The 16,809-nt window shown below is 46.1% G+C and overlaps 4 non-coding genes across 4 annotated transcripts; all 4 read right to left on the bottom strand.

Moving 5' to 3' along the window:
* Positions 1–12,067: 12,067 nt before the first annotated feature.
* LOC125734996 (5S ribosomal RNA) lies at positions 12,068–12,186 on the bottom strand. The gene has a single exon (XR_007394297.1). It is a non-coding gene; the product is annotated as a 5S ribosomal RNA (ribosomal RNA).
* A 1,077-nt stretch (positions 12,187–13,263) lies between these two features.
* On the bottom strand, positions 13,264–13,382 carry LOC125733742 (5S ribosomal RNA). The gene has a single exon (XR_007393079.1). It is a non-coding gene; the product is annotated as a 5S ribosomal RNA (ribosomal RNA).
* Positions 13,383–14,459: 1,077 nt separating this feature from the next.
* Positions 14,460–14,578, bottom strand: LOC125733741 (5S ribosomal RNA). Its single transcript, XR_007393078.1, has one exon. It is a non-coding gene; the product is annotated as a 5S ribosomal RNA (ribosomal RNA).
* Positions 14,579–15,654: 1,076 nt separating this feature from the next.
* On the bottom strand, positions 15,655–15,773 carry LOC125731790 (5S ribosomal RNA). Its single transcript, XR_007391652.1, has one exon. It is a non-coding gene; the product is annotated as a 5S ribosomal RNA (ribosomal RNA).
* Between the last annotated feature and the right edge of the window lie 1,036 nt (positions 15,774–16,809).

The raw sequence follows: 16,809 nt of genomic DNA, 5'->3' as shown, positions 1-16,809 counted from the left end.
TGAACTTAAAGCTTCCATCGTAGAGAGATTTAATCGAACGTTAAAAGAGAGGATGTACAGGTACTTTACGGCTAAAAACACCCGGCGATATGTGGACGTGTTGGACGATCTAATAAAGGGGTACAACCAGTCATTTCACAGCGCTATTAAAATGAAACCTGCCGAGGTCAGGCCCGATAATGCTCATCTAGTATTTGATAATCTATACGGTCCCCTGAAGAAAAAAAGCACACGGCCACGTTTTAAGTTTAACATAGGGGACACTGTGAGAGTCTCCAAGCACAGTCAGATATTTGACAAAAAGTACGAGCAGACATTTACGGACGAGTACTTTGTCATATGCGAACGTGTACCCAGATCCCCACCGGTATATAAATTGAGGGACGTGAGCGGTGAAATACTCGAGGGAACATTCTATGAAGCGGAGCTGCAGAAAGTCAAAATATCTCCGAGACGCGCGTTCAAGGTCGAGAAGGTTATAGGCTCAAAGACCGACAGAAAGGGGAAAAAGTGGATTTTAGTACATTGGCAGGGTTGGCCCTCGAGGTTCGATTCGTGGATACCGCGGTCGGACTTGATACAGGTTTAATTTTTTAAAAAAGAGAAAAAAAAGAAAAAAAAGAAAATGGACGCCCGCCCCTCTTTTTACCTCACGCTACCGTCAAACTCTTGTCTCTCCATCTTCCCCGATAACCAGAGTTCGGATTACACCGTGATGCTCTCGCGACCTATAGAGCTACGGGGGCCTTACGAAGTAGCTCTGGCTGAAATCATGTATTGTTACACGTGGCGAAATGTTACACACCCGGATAATACTTTTGAATTGCGGGATACGGAGGCGGAGGCAAAGAGAGAGGCCGATCCTTTAGTGGACCTACCTTACCTTTTTCCTCGGAAAATTAAAGTGGGCTATTATGAATCTCTGAAACAGATTGTGACAGAAATCAACGCTACGTTAAAAAAATTAGGTACCGAAGTTTCCTTCTCATACAGCGAGATTACACGAAGGGTTAATATGACGGGAAACCATAAATACAAGATCCAATTTAAACCTACTCTGGCCTACATGCTGGGCTTTGAGCCGGGTCAGTGGTATAACCTAGGAGGAGGTAGCGGGTCGACCTCACCCTACCCGGGCGACATTCACGCGGGATTCTACAATATGTACGTCTACTGTAACATCGTGGAACCGCAGCACGTGGGGGAATTTGTAGTCCCGCTCCTCAGAACCGTTAAAATAGACGGTGCGTTCGGCGACGTAGTCACTTTGCCGTTCCACAAGCTGCAGTACGTACCGGTGAACAAGCAGAGCCTACAGAATTTGCATATCGAGATAAAGAACGATCAGAATACTCTGATTAATTTCTCCTACGGAAAAACGATCGTCAAGCTACACTTTCGCCCCGTTTAAAAAAAAAAGAAAACAATGGCTTACCACAATCCACAGAGATTTATTACGTATTACACCAGTCAGGCGGGACATGGGCTCCCCGGTTTTGCGGGGAGCCCCGTGATGTACGGGCGTGGGTTGGGGTCCATGCTCAGTAGGGCTTTTAGATTCGTTTTACCCTTTCTTAAGCGTGGGGTCGATATAGCGAAACCTCATTTGAAATCGGCGGTCAAAGGAATAGGATCGGATCTAGTCAGCTCTGTAGTCAGCGGCCGTTTTACAAACACAGGTGACCCCAAGCAGGAAGGGTCGGGTCTGCTGTTCCTCTCTCGGAGGGGGAGTAGAAAGAGACCCCAAGCACCTCTAGCCCTGCTGCAAGGTCATAAAAAAAAAAAGAAAAAAAAATCTGGCAGAGGCGTCAGGATTCCCAAGTCTCCATCCGCCAAGAGAAACAGGAAACCCCCCGGGGACATATTTTAAGAGAGAGAAAACGCAGCGTAAACAAGAATGGCTCTAGCTCACCGGCTCTCGGCTGAATGTACCAAATCTGAATTGGACCTGTTTGCGGCCCCTATGACGCAATTATCCATAGATCAGACCAATTATGTAGAAATCAACCCATTAAATTCCATTACCGATCAGGATGTTTTGGATTTCCTAATACCGGGGTCGGGCAATTTCTATGTGGACCTCAACTCTACACTGCTATATCTAAGGCTCAAGATCGTTAGGGCCGATGGAGCCCCCCTGCTTGACGCCGACCCCTGCGGTATTATACAGTACCCGCTAAACGGCATATTCTCCCAGCTGGATGTGAGTCTGAACGACGTCCTGATCAGTTCTTCGTCGGCCACGCACCCCTATAGGTCAGTCATAGAGACCCTGCTCAATTTTTCTATGGATACGCTAGAGAGTCAGTTTTCGGCAGGGCTCTGGTACAAAGACGTCGGGGGCGACTTGGATAGCGTGGACGTCTCAGCGCAGGGCCCCAACGTGGGGTTACAGAAGCGAGCCGCCTTCTGTAGAAACTCTCAGGAGTTTTCTCTGATGGGTCCTATACACGCCGATATTTTTTTCAGCGAACGAATGCTGTTAAACAACGTGGATATACGCTTAAAGTTTGTAAAGGCTAAAAGCGACTTTAGTCTCATGTGTAGAAATGACACCGATTACGAGCTGAAAATACTGAGGGCCAGCCTGTTTGTGAAAAAAGTGGAGGTCTCCCCGGCGGTGTCACTGGGTCACTCGGCCGCTCTCATGAAAGCAAACGCCCTGTACCCTATAAGCAGGGTAGTCGTTAAAAATTATACGCTGCCCGCACAATCGCGGGTTTGCCCGCAGGACAACCTCTTCCTGGGCAACTTACCGCGCTACATCGTTTTGGGGATCGTGGACCACGCCGCGTTCGTGGGCACGCGAAACAGAAACCCGTTCAGGTTTCAGCATTGTGACCTGGAATTTCTGAGCCTCTCAGTCAACGGGCGACACATACCCAGCAAACCGTTCCAGCCTGATTTTAGAGCGAGGCAGTCGGTCAGAGAGTTTTACAACCTTTTCCTGGCTACAAACAGGCATTTAAAGGATTCGCCCTTATGCATCAACCGCGAGGATTTTGAAAACGGATACTCGCTATTTGCTCTCAATCTCTCCCGAGACGACGAGCTGGACGGCGGTGCCCTGTCACCCGCCATCAGCGGCACGTGCCGTCTGGATTTAAGGTTCAGAGCCCCACTACCTCGAACCATGAGTCTCATCGTCTACGCCTGCTTCGACAGCGTGATTGAAATAAACGCCAAGAGACAGGTTCTGGTGGACTTTTAATCATCATCATCATCATGAACACTCACCAGCTGGAATGCGTTTTACGGCCCCTGCTGGGGGATGCTTTTGGAGGCGTGTGGCCTAGCGATTTATTACCCACCCGCATAGAGACCAGGCCCGCTTTTCTGGTCGCAAACACGCATGACCAGAATAGAGAGGGTGAACACTGGATCGGGATAATTTTGGAGCCCCAAGAGGGTAAAGCCTCCTTCTTTGATTCTTACGGTTATCCCCCCGATTCCCCTTACTACCCAAAGAGTTTTATGAGCTTCTTGGGGAGGCACGCTACCGAAATAAGGTATAATACGCGTCAAGTTCAACATGACTTTTCTTCCGCGTGCGGGGCCCACGTCGCCTTTTTCCTCTACCGGCGCTTCAAGGGACTTTCATTTCAAGAGACTATGATGTTGTACTCTGACGACTTGAGGAAAAACGACGCTCTAGTATCCGAGTTTATCAAGAAATATCACAAGTGTATTAGCCGTGTTAATGCCGATAAACTTTCAAAGCCGCAAAATGTATGTTCGTTAAAACTATTTAAAGATTGTTATGCTTGTTAGATTCATGTTGGGGAAAAAATAAAAACGTGACACCCTTTATTCAATAAATTTTACATTTTATTAACCGACGCGTTACAGGCGTTTTAATTCTTTTTCACACACGTATATAAAACACTTAATCGTTGTAATCTATCCACGGAGCATAAGGAGTACCCTTTAAAGGCCATAAACGATATTCTGGGGAGGAATCGCGCGCTGTGTGAGGGGTTCCCTCAAGCGGTGGTGGTGAGTCGTCAACAATACGTTTTCTACGTCTCCCGAGGTTCTGTTTCACAGGAGGGGAGGAGGGAGGCGGGGGATCCCTTCCGCCGTAATCTTTAAGATGACTTAGGGCTTTCCTGGCTTGGATGTTACCCACGCTCGTGAGGGGGATGTTTAATTCTGATATCACGTTTAAAAAGGGTTCCCAGCCTTTAGGATATCCGCCGGCGTGGGATTTAGGCTGCGATAAAGTTTTCATCAAATCTAAAATATGGGAACCTTTAATGGGTCTATCTCTGATGATGAGTTCACCCGACTGGGTCCAACGTACCGCCCCGTCGGAATCGAGCAGTTTATGCAAGATGTACCCCACGTTCTTTCTAGCCCTAGGCGCCACTTGCTGGGTAACTTCCTGTACAGATTTGTCCCCAGTCGCGCCGCCGCCGTCAGGCTGTCTCCCCTCCTCCTCCTCGCCCGTTTTTTCTTTCCGCTCTGTAAGGACAATTTCTCGCCCCTGATTTTCCTCTTTTCGGGCTAGATTCAGATACCTCTGTAGCAATTGGTTGTATCTCTTCACTTTTTCATCCAGATGCATAGCCGGCTGATTTATTAAACCCTGCATCTGGTGTTCGAGTTCACCCAGGGCCGATTCCCCGATGGTATGCGGGGTCGCCCTCTGGGTCAGCGTACGCAGTTGCTGGGGGGCTGAGCATAAACATTTTCTTGACTTGGCTCATGTTGCTGGAAAAGGCTAGTTAGCCGTCTTACCGGCAAACAGGCTTGTAACGAATGGCAGAGCCACTGATAAGAGCGGTAATAAGAATCCTCCTTTTTGAAGAATTGCCACGCGTTTCCTAGCGACGCTGTTTTTCTTACATGCGAAAAGTTTAATCAATCTTTTCTGTTTCTTGAGTTTGGTAAATTGAGCTACGGTTAAAGGTATGCGACCTCTTATGAGATTGAGACAGATTTCGGAGAGAGCCAAAATTATGTCGTTAGATGGGTCAGCCGTAAGAATCTTTTTACGTTTCACCCCCCTCGTCCTCTGTAAAACTTTAAGGGTCGGCAGGTGTTTCCTGAGATGTTCGGACATAGCTTAGTAGTGATAAATCAATGGCTCGCCGGTAGAAAGACGATGGGTAACGACCCCGGTAATAATCCGGTCCTGAGTCGGAACTCTTCTGGGCACGTGGCTCTCAAATCGACCAATAAATAGCCGTGCGCGGGCCCTGTGGCCTCATGGTAGGCATCTAGAAAAAACTTTTTCTGCCAAGGAAACATTTGCTGAGCTAAAACTTTGATTTGCATTCTGTCTCGCACATTCTTAAACAGACAATAATAAGTCGTATTTAGGGCTATAGTCCTGCTGTACTTGCCCTGGTGAAATACGTTCTGCACCAGGTAGATGACCGAGATTTGACGGTGATGTCTGAACCTCGTGAAAGCTTCTGCAACGAGTTTGTTTTCGGACGCGCTGTCCATCAAATCATCGATGATTATCAAGGAGCCTGAGGGGAAGCGCTCCTCGTCCTCCCAGCTTTTGGGAAGCCCTTGTATAAATTCAATTTCGCTGATCCGATCGCGTAGTTCATCATAAAGCGGCTGATGGGAAGCGAAACACCACACAATTTTTTTAACGGGGCCCCCTATGAAACAGTGACTCTGATTTAAAAGCATTTCTTTAGTGAAATAGGTTTTCCCCGAAGAACTTGCCCCTGCGATTATAGCCGTAAACGGGAGTTCTAAACGGTGATCAAAGTCGACCTCTCTCACGCCGCTACCCATCATTTTGCAAAAAAAAAAAAAACACACTGACGAAACGGTAAATACTGCCCTAATCTTTTAAATCTTTCCGAGGACACACACACACACACACACACACACACACACACACACACACACACACACACGTGCAAACCACTGCTGGAGGGGTGTCAGCTTTCACAGACACAGAGTGCATGTGTAAGTTTTTAATAAAAACTCTTGTGATAAATGTACAAAACATTTCAGTACACAAGTTTGAAAATAAAAAACATCTTACTAGGAACATTTTAAAAACATCTTAAAACATCTTTCATTTTTAAAAACATCTTACTATGAACATTTTAAAAACATCATACTATGATCATTTTAAAACAAATGAACATCTTTGATTTTTAGAAAACATCTTTGTAAAAAACTTTTCATTTTTAAAAACATCTTACTAGGAACATTTCTCAGTTTAAAACATTTGTACATCTTACTTTGATTTTAAAAAACATCTTTGAAAAAAACTTTTCATTTTTAAAAACATCTTACTAGGAACATTTCTCAGTTTAAAACATTTGTACATCTTACTTTGATTTTAAAAAACATCTTTGAAAAAAACTTTTTTCATTTTAAAACAAATGAACATCTTTGATTTTTAGAAAAAACTTTAAAAGCCCTTTTGCGATGCTGCTAGTTTTACATTTCAGTAACCGAAAGGCAGTCTGCGTTTGTCGTAGACGACCCTGACCTTTTTATCTAGAGGCCTATTAAACAGGCGAAAGCTTTTCATGTCGCGTTCGATTTTGTTGTACTGCGTCATTATAGCGGGGTTATTCCTACAACCTCCGATGTAGTTTTCAATCAATCCGATCATACTGTCAAAGTTTACCTTTTGACAGGTTTCGTAATTTAGAGTTATACCCTTACATTTCATTTGTGTTTTCCCGTTGTTGAGTCGGTAACAGTAACTTTTTGGTCCCAGCGCACCCCACGAAGCAATGTATTCGTCGGGGGCTAATTCGGACGTCAGCTCGCCCAGGTAATTGCCTAAGGTCGGGTCATATTCACCAGGCCTGCTTATGTACACGATGCTGTCGGTGTCGTGATACAGCACCCTCCGCCCCAATCTTTCCAGTTCTTTGTAAAGCGTCAACCGACCCCACGCGGTAGTTTGACACGCTATGAATATGTTAGTCTTTCCCGGCGGCACTTTGTAGGAAGACTTGAAACGCCAGCGGATGAGGGCGACCTCGTCGTTGACAAACGCGAAGCTGGAAATCTCGTACAGGTCCGAGCAGAAAAAATTAAAAAATTCCCCCGGGTCAGACACTATACATGTCTGGAGCATGTTGCTCCTCTGCGCCAGTTTACCCCACAGAGAGTTAAGCAGAAGTTTGGACACTTGCCGCTTCCCTTCATTAGACACTATCTGATCGGGCTCCAATTCGATCCCCTCACGCTCGAGATAGTTTTTTATGTACTCCCTGCGACCCACGTCATCGGTCGCGTCGTCGGGGTAGCCCGAAGCCTGCTGCTTCACTTTGAGAAAGGTTTTAATGTAATCTCTAAACAGGTCGCCGCTGGTCTGGGGAAAATGCCACACTTCGTGAATTTTAACGAGCGAGTACCCCCTGTCTAAAGCCAGATTTAGCTCCGCAGTTACCCACACGCCTATCAATGCCCGCTCTGCGTCGGAATGCCCGCACGCCCCCTCCTGTCTGTTCTCGATCGCGCACGTCCTGCACAGTGTAAACACCAGTTTCCCATTTGGCAGTCTGCTGGGTAGGACGGGGGAAAACAGCTCGCGCGGGGTGTTGACCGTGGCTTTGATCAGGCCAAAGTATTCATTCAGAGGCTTAAAATTCGAATGAATGATTTCCGGGTGCCCCACGGGGAATTCACATTTAGCCAGAGTGTACGGGTACAGCGACGTGAAATCCACGTAGCGGACGCGCTCTTGCCCCGTGACGTCGTAACGCAGGCGAATGGCCGACGTCCGACCCCCAAAAAGCGCTTCTCGCGGCCTTAGGGGCTCAGGGGGCTCAAAGTCTGACAGGAAACGCTGTACCTGTGGGTCGTGAGTTTTAGCGTGAGCCCATTCGTGTTCCCAGATGGATTCCACGTTCATATTAAACTCTTGGCGCAACGACTCGAGTTTTTCCCTTGTTTTAACGTACAGGGCACCGAAGCTCTCGCGGGTCAGGGGGCAGATATCGTGTTCGTTGTTGCAGGTAGGACAGCCGTGAAACTGACAGCCTAGAAACTCGAAAGCCCATTTCTCCCCCTCAATCTCGGCGTATCCGTCTAAGTGAAAGCGCCCCACACTCACTTCACCCCCGCGCAGCGCGTGTCGAATTTCGATGCCGCGCGCGCGCCCGATGAATTCCAGCCACTGGATGGACACGCTCGAATAACTTTTGTATTGCCTCCTGTAATCCCATACATCCGGGATCGCGATCGTATCTCTGGGCAGGAAATTTGTCCTGTAAACTAGCAACGCGGCCGAAGCGATGGTGGCCGCGGAGAAGGGATCGCAACCCGTGAGCATTTTAAACTCCCGCAGGAAGCGCAAGCAGCCCTCTCTCAGAATCTCCACGTCGTTCTTACAGTAAGCGATCATCTCTTTGTGAAAATTAAAGGTCTGGTGCTTTACAGCGTCGTACCATTGATAAAACTTGTCGCGTTCTTTGGTGGACATTTGATCGGGCCCAAATTGATCGGGAGGGGGGTAGGGTCCCACGTAACTAAAGTTTTCCACGTCTGTGAAATGATGCGGAAAATAGCCTTTTCGCATCTGAGTCGAGCATCCCATCGCATCGGGGATTTTTCTCAACGGCATGCTTAGAAAGGAGTGACTGTCGATGTACCTCTGCTCAAACAGGCTGTCCAGGATGAGAATGATTTTATTCCCCTGCGATACCACACGCGGTTCCACGCCTTCCTTCACCATCGCGTTCAGTATGATGTAATTATCGAATGCCTTACCATAGTGACTAATGAAACAGACGCCTCTATAACAGGGCGCCCTGAAATGTCTGAGAAACTGTAGCGCGCAGTTGGGCCCCTCGGCGGTCATTGTCTCGTTCTGATCGGAGATGGCGCAGACGTACACCGGGATATGGGTACCCGACCTCTGAGATGTTTCAAAGTCAAAAAACACATATTCGGTGGCCTTTTTACGCCCCTCACCCCTTTCGGCCCGTTCCCCTATGTTAGGCTTCTCGGGTGGATTTAGATAGCAGAGATGTGGGGTGGATATGTCTGACACGGCCGTGTGGAGTTTAGCGTCGCAGATATTACATTTTTCCGCTTTACACGAGTGCGGTTTTGGGTTCTCGGGAGTGAGGTAGTATCTGAGCCCGCAGGCTTTGCATTTTCTGAACTTGTCACAGGGGGTAGCGAGCTCCCCCCTAACTGGGCAGACCCTAGGCGTACGGTGGCGCTCAAAGCAGGTGTCATTTAAACATCTGAAATTACAACGCTCACATAGTATCGCCGGTGTGCTTTCACCTTCTCTGCAATTAGTCTGACAGACGCTACAAAATTTTTCGCATTGATGAGAGTGAGGCGAATCGTACCCTTTGAAACAGCTCGGGCAAACGTACCCCACGCCTAAGAAGCCCTTTACGCTTTTAATGCCGTAAAAATGCTGATTGTGTAAAAAGAAATACACCGCCCGTCTACCGTCGCTAGGCGTGGGTGTCTGGTAAATTTGGAGATTGTTTGAATAAGGTTGTTGATAATACACCACTGCTTTGCAATCAATGATTTTCTCGAAATTGATAATGTCATTCAAAGCGACTGCGTGATCGGGGGTGAATCCCGCTTTCTCCTGTAACTCCAGGCCGAGCTTTTCAGCCTCGGCAACAGTAAAGTTTTCGTGCAGCAGATGCGCCAAGTTTATGGCGAAACACGCGTTGGTGTTGTTATTAATGATAAACATGTGTCTGGCTTTTTTAGAAATTATTTCTGAAGCTAACATGGTCTGTAGTTTACGTTTGTTCGCACCGCCGCGTGGGATATTTATTACGTCTACGATTACTTCTAGGTTGGAATCGTTTAAAATCTCTTGATTAGACTGTACCAGGCGATCCAGCAGCTGCTGCAAGTCTGTCAGCTCCCCCACCCCATACCGTACAATTTCCGACAGCTCGTCGTTTAAAAAGTCAGCGCGCAGGGTGACCTGTATATAGGCTCCCCATACGGCGTAAGGAATCGCCTCATTCACAATATTTTGAAACCCCTCGATTACATTTTCATAGTACTCGCGGAAATTGCCTTCGTTTCTAGGTCGCGGGATATTTAGAATCCGCCTAATCTGTACGTTATTGAATCTGCGGCGATGAAGGACCCCGTCAGGCTGGGGATCCACGTCACCGACGGCACCGCCACCTTCCTGTTGAACATTTTCAAATTGTCCCAGCCCAAATTCATTTTCAATCTCCTCAGCATCGAGAAGAAATTCCACGTCTGACAAGGCCTCCCACAATTCAGAATCCGCGGGGGACCATGCGACCTCGTCGGTGGGGGGTAGCCCCGCTTCTGCTTCAGAACCCCTTTCATTTAACATGCTTGTTAATGTCTCTAAGGATGGGAGAAAACAGGGGTCCTGGGCCAGTGTTTCAGCAGACGCCGCTGGTGGCGAGTCGTGTTGAGCAGAGTAATCCGCATCATTTTCATTATTAGCATTGTTGATAATGGCTATTTCATTTAATAAGGCTTCGGGTATAGCCGCTGGGGGTGTTGCTCCGTCCATACCTGTTGATTCTCTCGCAGATTTTCTCTTGACCGGTCGGCGTAGTCTCTCTCTCTCTCTCGTACATAGAAAAAAAAAAAAAAAGAGAATACCTATTATTAGAATGTTATTTTTTAATTGAATAGCATTTTTATAACAGGAATAAAAGAAATAATATACTTACCGGGTAAGGTCTCGATGAAACTTGTGGTTCTTTGGCTGGTACAAACTTTGGTAAGGAGGAAAAGGCCCCCCGCTCGACGTAATACAATTTAATTGTCTCTGTCACCCCATATCTGCACGGTCATGTATGACAAACAAAACTATAAACAGAATTTACTGGCGGGGAAATTGTCAGACTTGATGTATGACCAGGTGGTACGGCCTTGATGATGCTACTCGTGCCTGTGTAAGAAAATTATCTGTAATTTGGGACGTATGTGAAAACAAAACTTTAAACAGAATTTACTGGAGGACAAAGTGTCAGACTCGATGTATGGCCCGCGTGGCCGGGTAGGGGGGGCGCCTCGATGGCCAGGTGGCACGGCCCTGCAGAATTTACTGGCGGACAAATTGACAGACTCGATGTATGTCTCGACTTATGACCTTTACAAATTGGCGCCATACGCCGATGTGATACAAACGCTCGCGTGAGGAAAAAACACACGGTCAAAACTAGCGCCGAGCGTTTTTATTGGACGATAGACCCTGCACCTCCTCCTCTCATTCTTTGCTCCAACTTTACCATTTTATCCCACAGTCTCTCACAGTTTCTCTCAGACTCGCGCAGCAGCACGCCTCTCAGCTCTCCCGCATCGCTCTCTCCGAGGATTATCCAAAGCCGTGCGGACCTTTCCGCGCTACCGCACCAGTATGTGAATAAGTCCTTTGCTGATTCTCCGAAGCCCGGGGACCTTACCACGCTACCGCACACCGTACGCTCGCGCTCCATCAGGTAACCCAGCCACGCTCACTCCCGCCCGCGCCCCACAAAATAATAATAATAATAACTTATTCAAATAACACACGCTCATAAGCACTCTCATCAATATCATTTTTAAAATAATACACACTCATAAGCACTCTCCTCAATATCATTTTAAAATAATAAACATTTAAAATAAGCATTTAAAATAATAAATAATTAAATCCAAATACCATTGCAGCACTAACACAACCAACCCAGGCCCCCTAAGCCACAATCATTTAAAATAATAAATAAATAATTAAATACAAATACCATTGCAGCAGTTACACAACCAACCCCCGGGGAAGAAGACAAAAAAAAAATATTTAAATAAATAATTAAATCCACATGCTATTGCGTCAGTTACACAACCAAGCTCAACCCACTACAACATAAGCTCCGCCCACTGAACTTTTGAACGTGACCTTTGACCCGACCTGTCATTTTGACGAAAGCGGTATTGCATCTCTCTCTTACAGCACCTAGAATTACCAGGAAGTATTTAGAGTAAAACGGTTTCTAAAAGCTGGCTTTATGAAAGAGAGAAAAAAAATATATATTTAAAATAGTAAAATGGAAGGGGAGTGCTAGATTTAAATTAATCGTGAAGTGGAGCGCCCCCTGTATAAAGTAAAAGTGAGAAAAGCTTACAGCACCTGGTATTCCCAGGTGGTCACCCATCCAAGTACTAACCAGACCCAACCCTGCTTAGCTTCCAAGATCAGACGAGATCGGGCGTGTTCAGGGTGGTACGGCCATAAGCGAGAGACGCTACCAAAAACAGCCCTTTTGCATTACACGCCTCTATACATGCCAGTTGGTCCCATTGTATCCTACTAATGTTTTTTTTTTTTTTTTTATCTGACTCACACTGCAGCCCCACCATCCAATCGGCAGCGCCGGACCCACACCAAACATTCACCAAACTACTCAGCCGGCAGCCTACCACAATTATTCCATTCTTTCCGCATCCGCACACTTCCTTCTCTTTAACTCCTTTTCACTACCGCACAGGTTAATCGCCGCACGTCCACCGCCAGCAAACATTACTCCTTTGCCTACTGCATGCAGGCTTCTCTTAACGACCCTCTGTTATCAACTCCGCTAACAGCCACAAAATCTCCGCCGCACGAAGCCCACTGGTAGCTGCTGAATCACATGCTTCCCCAAAACGTTGCGCTGTCAGAACACTGGGAGCTACACACACCAACAAGTCCATACTGCAGGCTGCAGCCAGAACAATTTTCTACATTCAAACATCGACGGCCTCTTCTCTCTAAAAATTCACCAGACCGCTTCTACCACCAGCAAAGAAGTTTCCATCCCTAATACCTCTGTGATTCCCACTAACCTAAACATTAATCTGGCATTGAAGGGTGTGAATTACCCCGGCCAACCTGCTCTTTTAAATACAGCTTTTAGCAAGTTTTGAAGGGAGGAGAAGAGCAGAACTTGCTATGCCAATAATATCGAGTCTTCTGTGGCGAAGTGGTTTTTGCATAGAAAACAAAGCGGTGAGTTGAAGAGGAATAATATCAGTACTTTGTTTAAAACTGTGTGTAAAAAGCTGTCTCTTTATCATTAACAATAAGTTGTAAAACGTGAATGGGGAGTGACAGTCTTCAAGTTTGTGAGAAGATCGCGCGCTGGTGGAATAAAGGCACGAACAGTTTACAGCACCTAGAATTACCAGGAAGTATTTAGAGTAAAACGGTTTCTAAAAGCTGCCTTTATGAATGAGAGAAAAAAGAAATATATAAAAAAGTAAAATGGAAGGGGAGTGATAGATTTAAATTAATCGTGAAGTGGAGCGCCCCCTGTATAAAGTAAAAGTGAGAAAAGCTTACAGCACCTGGTATTCCCAGGTGGTCTCCCATCCAAGTACTAACCAGACCCTACCCTGCTTAGCTTCCGAGATCAGACGAGATCAGGCGTGTTCAGGGTGGTATGGCCGTAAACGAGAGACGCTGCCAAAAACAGCCCTTTTGCATTACACGCGTCTATACATGCCAGTTGGTCCCATTGGATCCTACTAATGTTCTTTTTTTTTTTTTTTATCTGACTCACACTGCAGCCCCACCATCCAATCGGCAGCGCCGGACCCACACCAAACATTCACCAAACTACTCAGCCGGCAGCCTACCACAATTATTCCATTCTTTCCACATCCGCACACTTCCTTCTTTTTAACTCCTTTTCACTACCGCACAGGTTAATCGCCGCACGTCCCCCGCCGGCAAACATTACTCCTTTGCCTACTGCATGCAGGCTTCTCTTAACGACCCTCTGTTATCAACTCCACTAACAGCCACAAAATCTCCGCCGCACGAAGCCCACTGGTAGCTGCTGAATCACATGCTTCCCCAAAACGTCGCGCTGTCAGAACACTGGGAGCTACACACACCAACAAGTCCATACTGCAGGCTGCAGCCAGAACAATTTTCTACATTCAAACATCGACGGCCTCTTCTCTCTAAAAATTCACCAGACCGCTTCTACCACCAGCAAAGAAGTTTCCATCCCGAATTCCTCTGTGATTCCCACTAACCTAAACATTAAGCTGGCATTGAAGGGTGTGAATTACCCCGGCCAATCTGTTCTTTTAAATACAGCTTTTAGCAAGTTTTGAAAGGAGAAGAGCAGAACTTGCTATGCCAATAATATCGAGTCTTCTGTGGCGAAGTGGTTTTTGCATAGAAAACAAAGCGGTGAGTTGAAGAGGAATAATATCAGTACTTTGTTTAAAACTGTGTGTAAAAAGCTGTCTCTTTATCATTAACAATAAGTTGTAAAACGTGAATGGGGAGTGACAGTCTTCAAGTTTGTGAGAAGATCGCGCCCTGGTGGAATAAAGGCACGAACAGCTTACAGCACCTAGAATTACCAGGAAGTATTTAGAGTAAAACGGTTTCTAAAAGCTGGCTTTATGAAAGAGAGAAAAAAAATATATATATAAAATAGTAAAATGGAAGGGGAGTGATAGATTTAAATTAATCGTGAAGTGGAGCGCCCCCTGTATAAAGTAAAAGTGAGAAAAGCTTACAGCACCTGGTATTCCCAGGTGGTCTCCCATCCAAGTACTAACCAGACCCTACCCTGCTTAGCTTCCGAGATCAGACGAGATCAGGCGTGTTCAGGGTGGTATGGCCGTAAACGAGAGACGCTGCCAAAAACAGCCCTTTTGCATTACACGCGTCTATACATGCCAGTTGGTCCCATTGGATCCTACTAATGTTCTTTTTTTTTTTTTTATCTGACTCACACTGCAGCCCCACCATCCAATCGGCAGCGCCGGACCCACACCAAACATTCACCAAACTACTCAGCCGGCAGCCTACCACAATTATTCCATTCTTTCCGCATCCGCACACTTCCTTCTTTTTAACTCCTTTTCACTACCGCACAGGTTAATCGCCGCACGTCCCCCGCCGGCAAACATTACTCCTTTGCCTACTGCATGCAGGCTTCTCTTAACGACCCTCTGTTATCAACTCCACTAACAGCCACAAAATCTCCGCCGCACGAAGCCCACTGGTAGCTGCTGAATCACATGCTTCCCCAAAACGTCGCGCTGTCAGAACACTGGGAGCTACACACACCAACAAGTCCATACTGCAGGCTGCAGCCAGAACAATTTTCTACATTCAAACATCGACGGCCTCTTCTCTCTAAAAATTCACCAGACCGCTTCTACCACCAGCAAAGAAGTTTCCATCCCGAATTCCTCTGTGATTCCCACTAACCTAAACATTAAGCTGGCATTGAAGGGTGTGAATTACCCCGGCCAATCTGTTCTTTTAAATACAGCTTTTAGCAAGTTTTGAAAGGAGAAGAGCAGAACTTGCTATGCCAATAATATCGAGTCTTCTGTGGCGAAGTGGTTTTTGCATAGAAAACAAAGCGGTGAGTTGAAGAGGAATAATATCAGTACTTTGTTTAAAACTGTGTGTAAAAAGCTGTCTCTTTATCATTAACAATAAGTTGTAAAACGTGAATGGGGAGTGACAGTCTTCAAGTTTGTGAGAAGATCGCGCCCTGGTGGAATAAAGGCACGAACAGCTTACAGCACCTAGAATTACCAGGAAGTATTTAGAGTAAAACGGTTTCTAAAAGCTGCCTTTATGAATGAGAGAAAAAAAATACATATATAAAATAGTAAAATGTAAGGGGAGTGATAGATTTAAATTAATCGTGAAGTGGAGTGCCCCCTGTATAAAGTAAAAGTGAGAAAAGCTTACAGCACCTGGTATTCCCAGGAGGTCTCCCATCCAAGTACTAACCAGACCCTACCCTGCTTGGCTTCCGAGATCAGATGAGATCGGGCGTGTTCAGGGTGGTATGGCCGTAAGCGAGAGATGCTACCAAAAACAGCCCTTTTGCATTACACGCCTCTATACATGCCAGTTGGTCCCATTGGATCCTACTAATGTTCTTTTTTTTTTTTTATCTGACTCACACTGCAGCCCCACCATCCAATCGGCAGCGCCGGACCCACACCAAACATTCACCAAACTACTCAGCCGGCAGCCTACCACAATTATTCCATTCTTTCCGCATCCGCACACTTCCTTCTTTTTAACTCCTTTTCACTACCGCACAGGTTAATCGCCGCACGTCCCCCGCCGGCAAACATTACTCCTTTGCCTACTGCATGCAGGCTTCTCTTAACGACCCTCTGTTATCAACTCCGCTAACAGCCACAAAATCTCCGCCGCACGAAGCCCACTGGTAGCTGCTGAATCACATGCTTCCCCAAAACGTCGCGCTGTCAGAACACTGGGAGCTACACACACCAACAAGTCCATACTGCAGGCTGCAGCCAGAACAATTTTCTACATTCAAACATCGACGGCCTCTTCTCTCTAAAAATTCACCAGACCGCTTCTACCACCAGCAAAGAAGTTTCCATCCCGAATTCCTCTGTGATTCCCACTAACCTAAACATTAAGCTGGCATTGAAGGGTGTGAATTACCCCGGCCAATCTGTTCTTTTAAATACAGCTTTTAGCAAGTTTTGAAAGGAGAAGAGCAGAACTTGCTATGCCAATAATATCGAGTCTTCTGTGGCGAAGTGGTTTTTGCATAGAAAACAAAGCGGTGAGTTGAAGAGGAATAATATCAGTACTTTGTTTAAAACTGTGTGTAAAAAGCTGTCTTTTTATCATTAACAATAAGTTGTAAAACGTGAATGGGGAGTGACAGTCTTCAAGTTTGTGAGAAGATCGCGCCCTGGTGGAATAAAGGCACGAACAGCTTACAGCACCTAGAATTACCAGGAAGTATTTAGAGTAAAACGGTTTCTAAAAGCTGCCTTTATGAATGAGAGAAAAAAAATACATATATAAAATAGTAAAATGTAAGGGGAGTGATAGATTTAAATTAATCG

The sequence above is a fragment of the Brienomyrus brachyistius genome, chromosome 2 (assembly GCF_023856365.1).
Source record: "Brienomyrus brachyistius isolate T26 chromosome 2, BBRACH_0.4, whole genome shotgun sequence".
Lineage (NCBI taxonomy): Eukaryota > Metazoa > Chordata > Actinopteri > Osteoglossiformes > Mormyridae > Brienomyrus > Brienomyrus brachyistius.
This window is presented reverse-complemented; position numbering and strand designations above follow the sequence as displayed.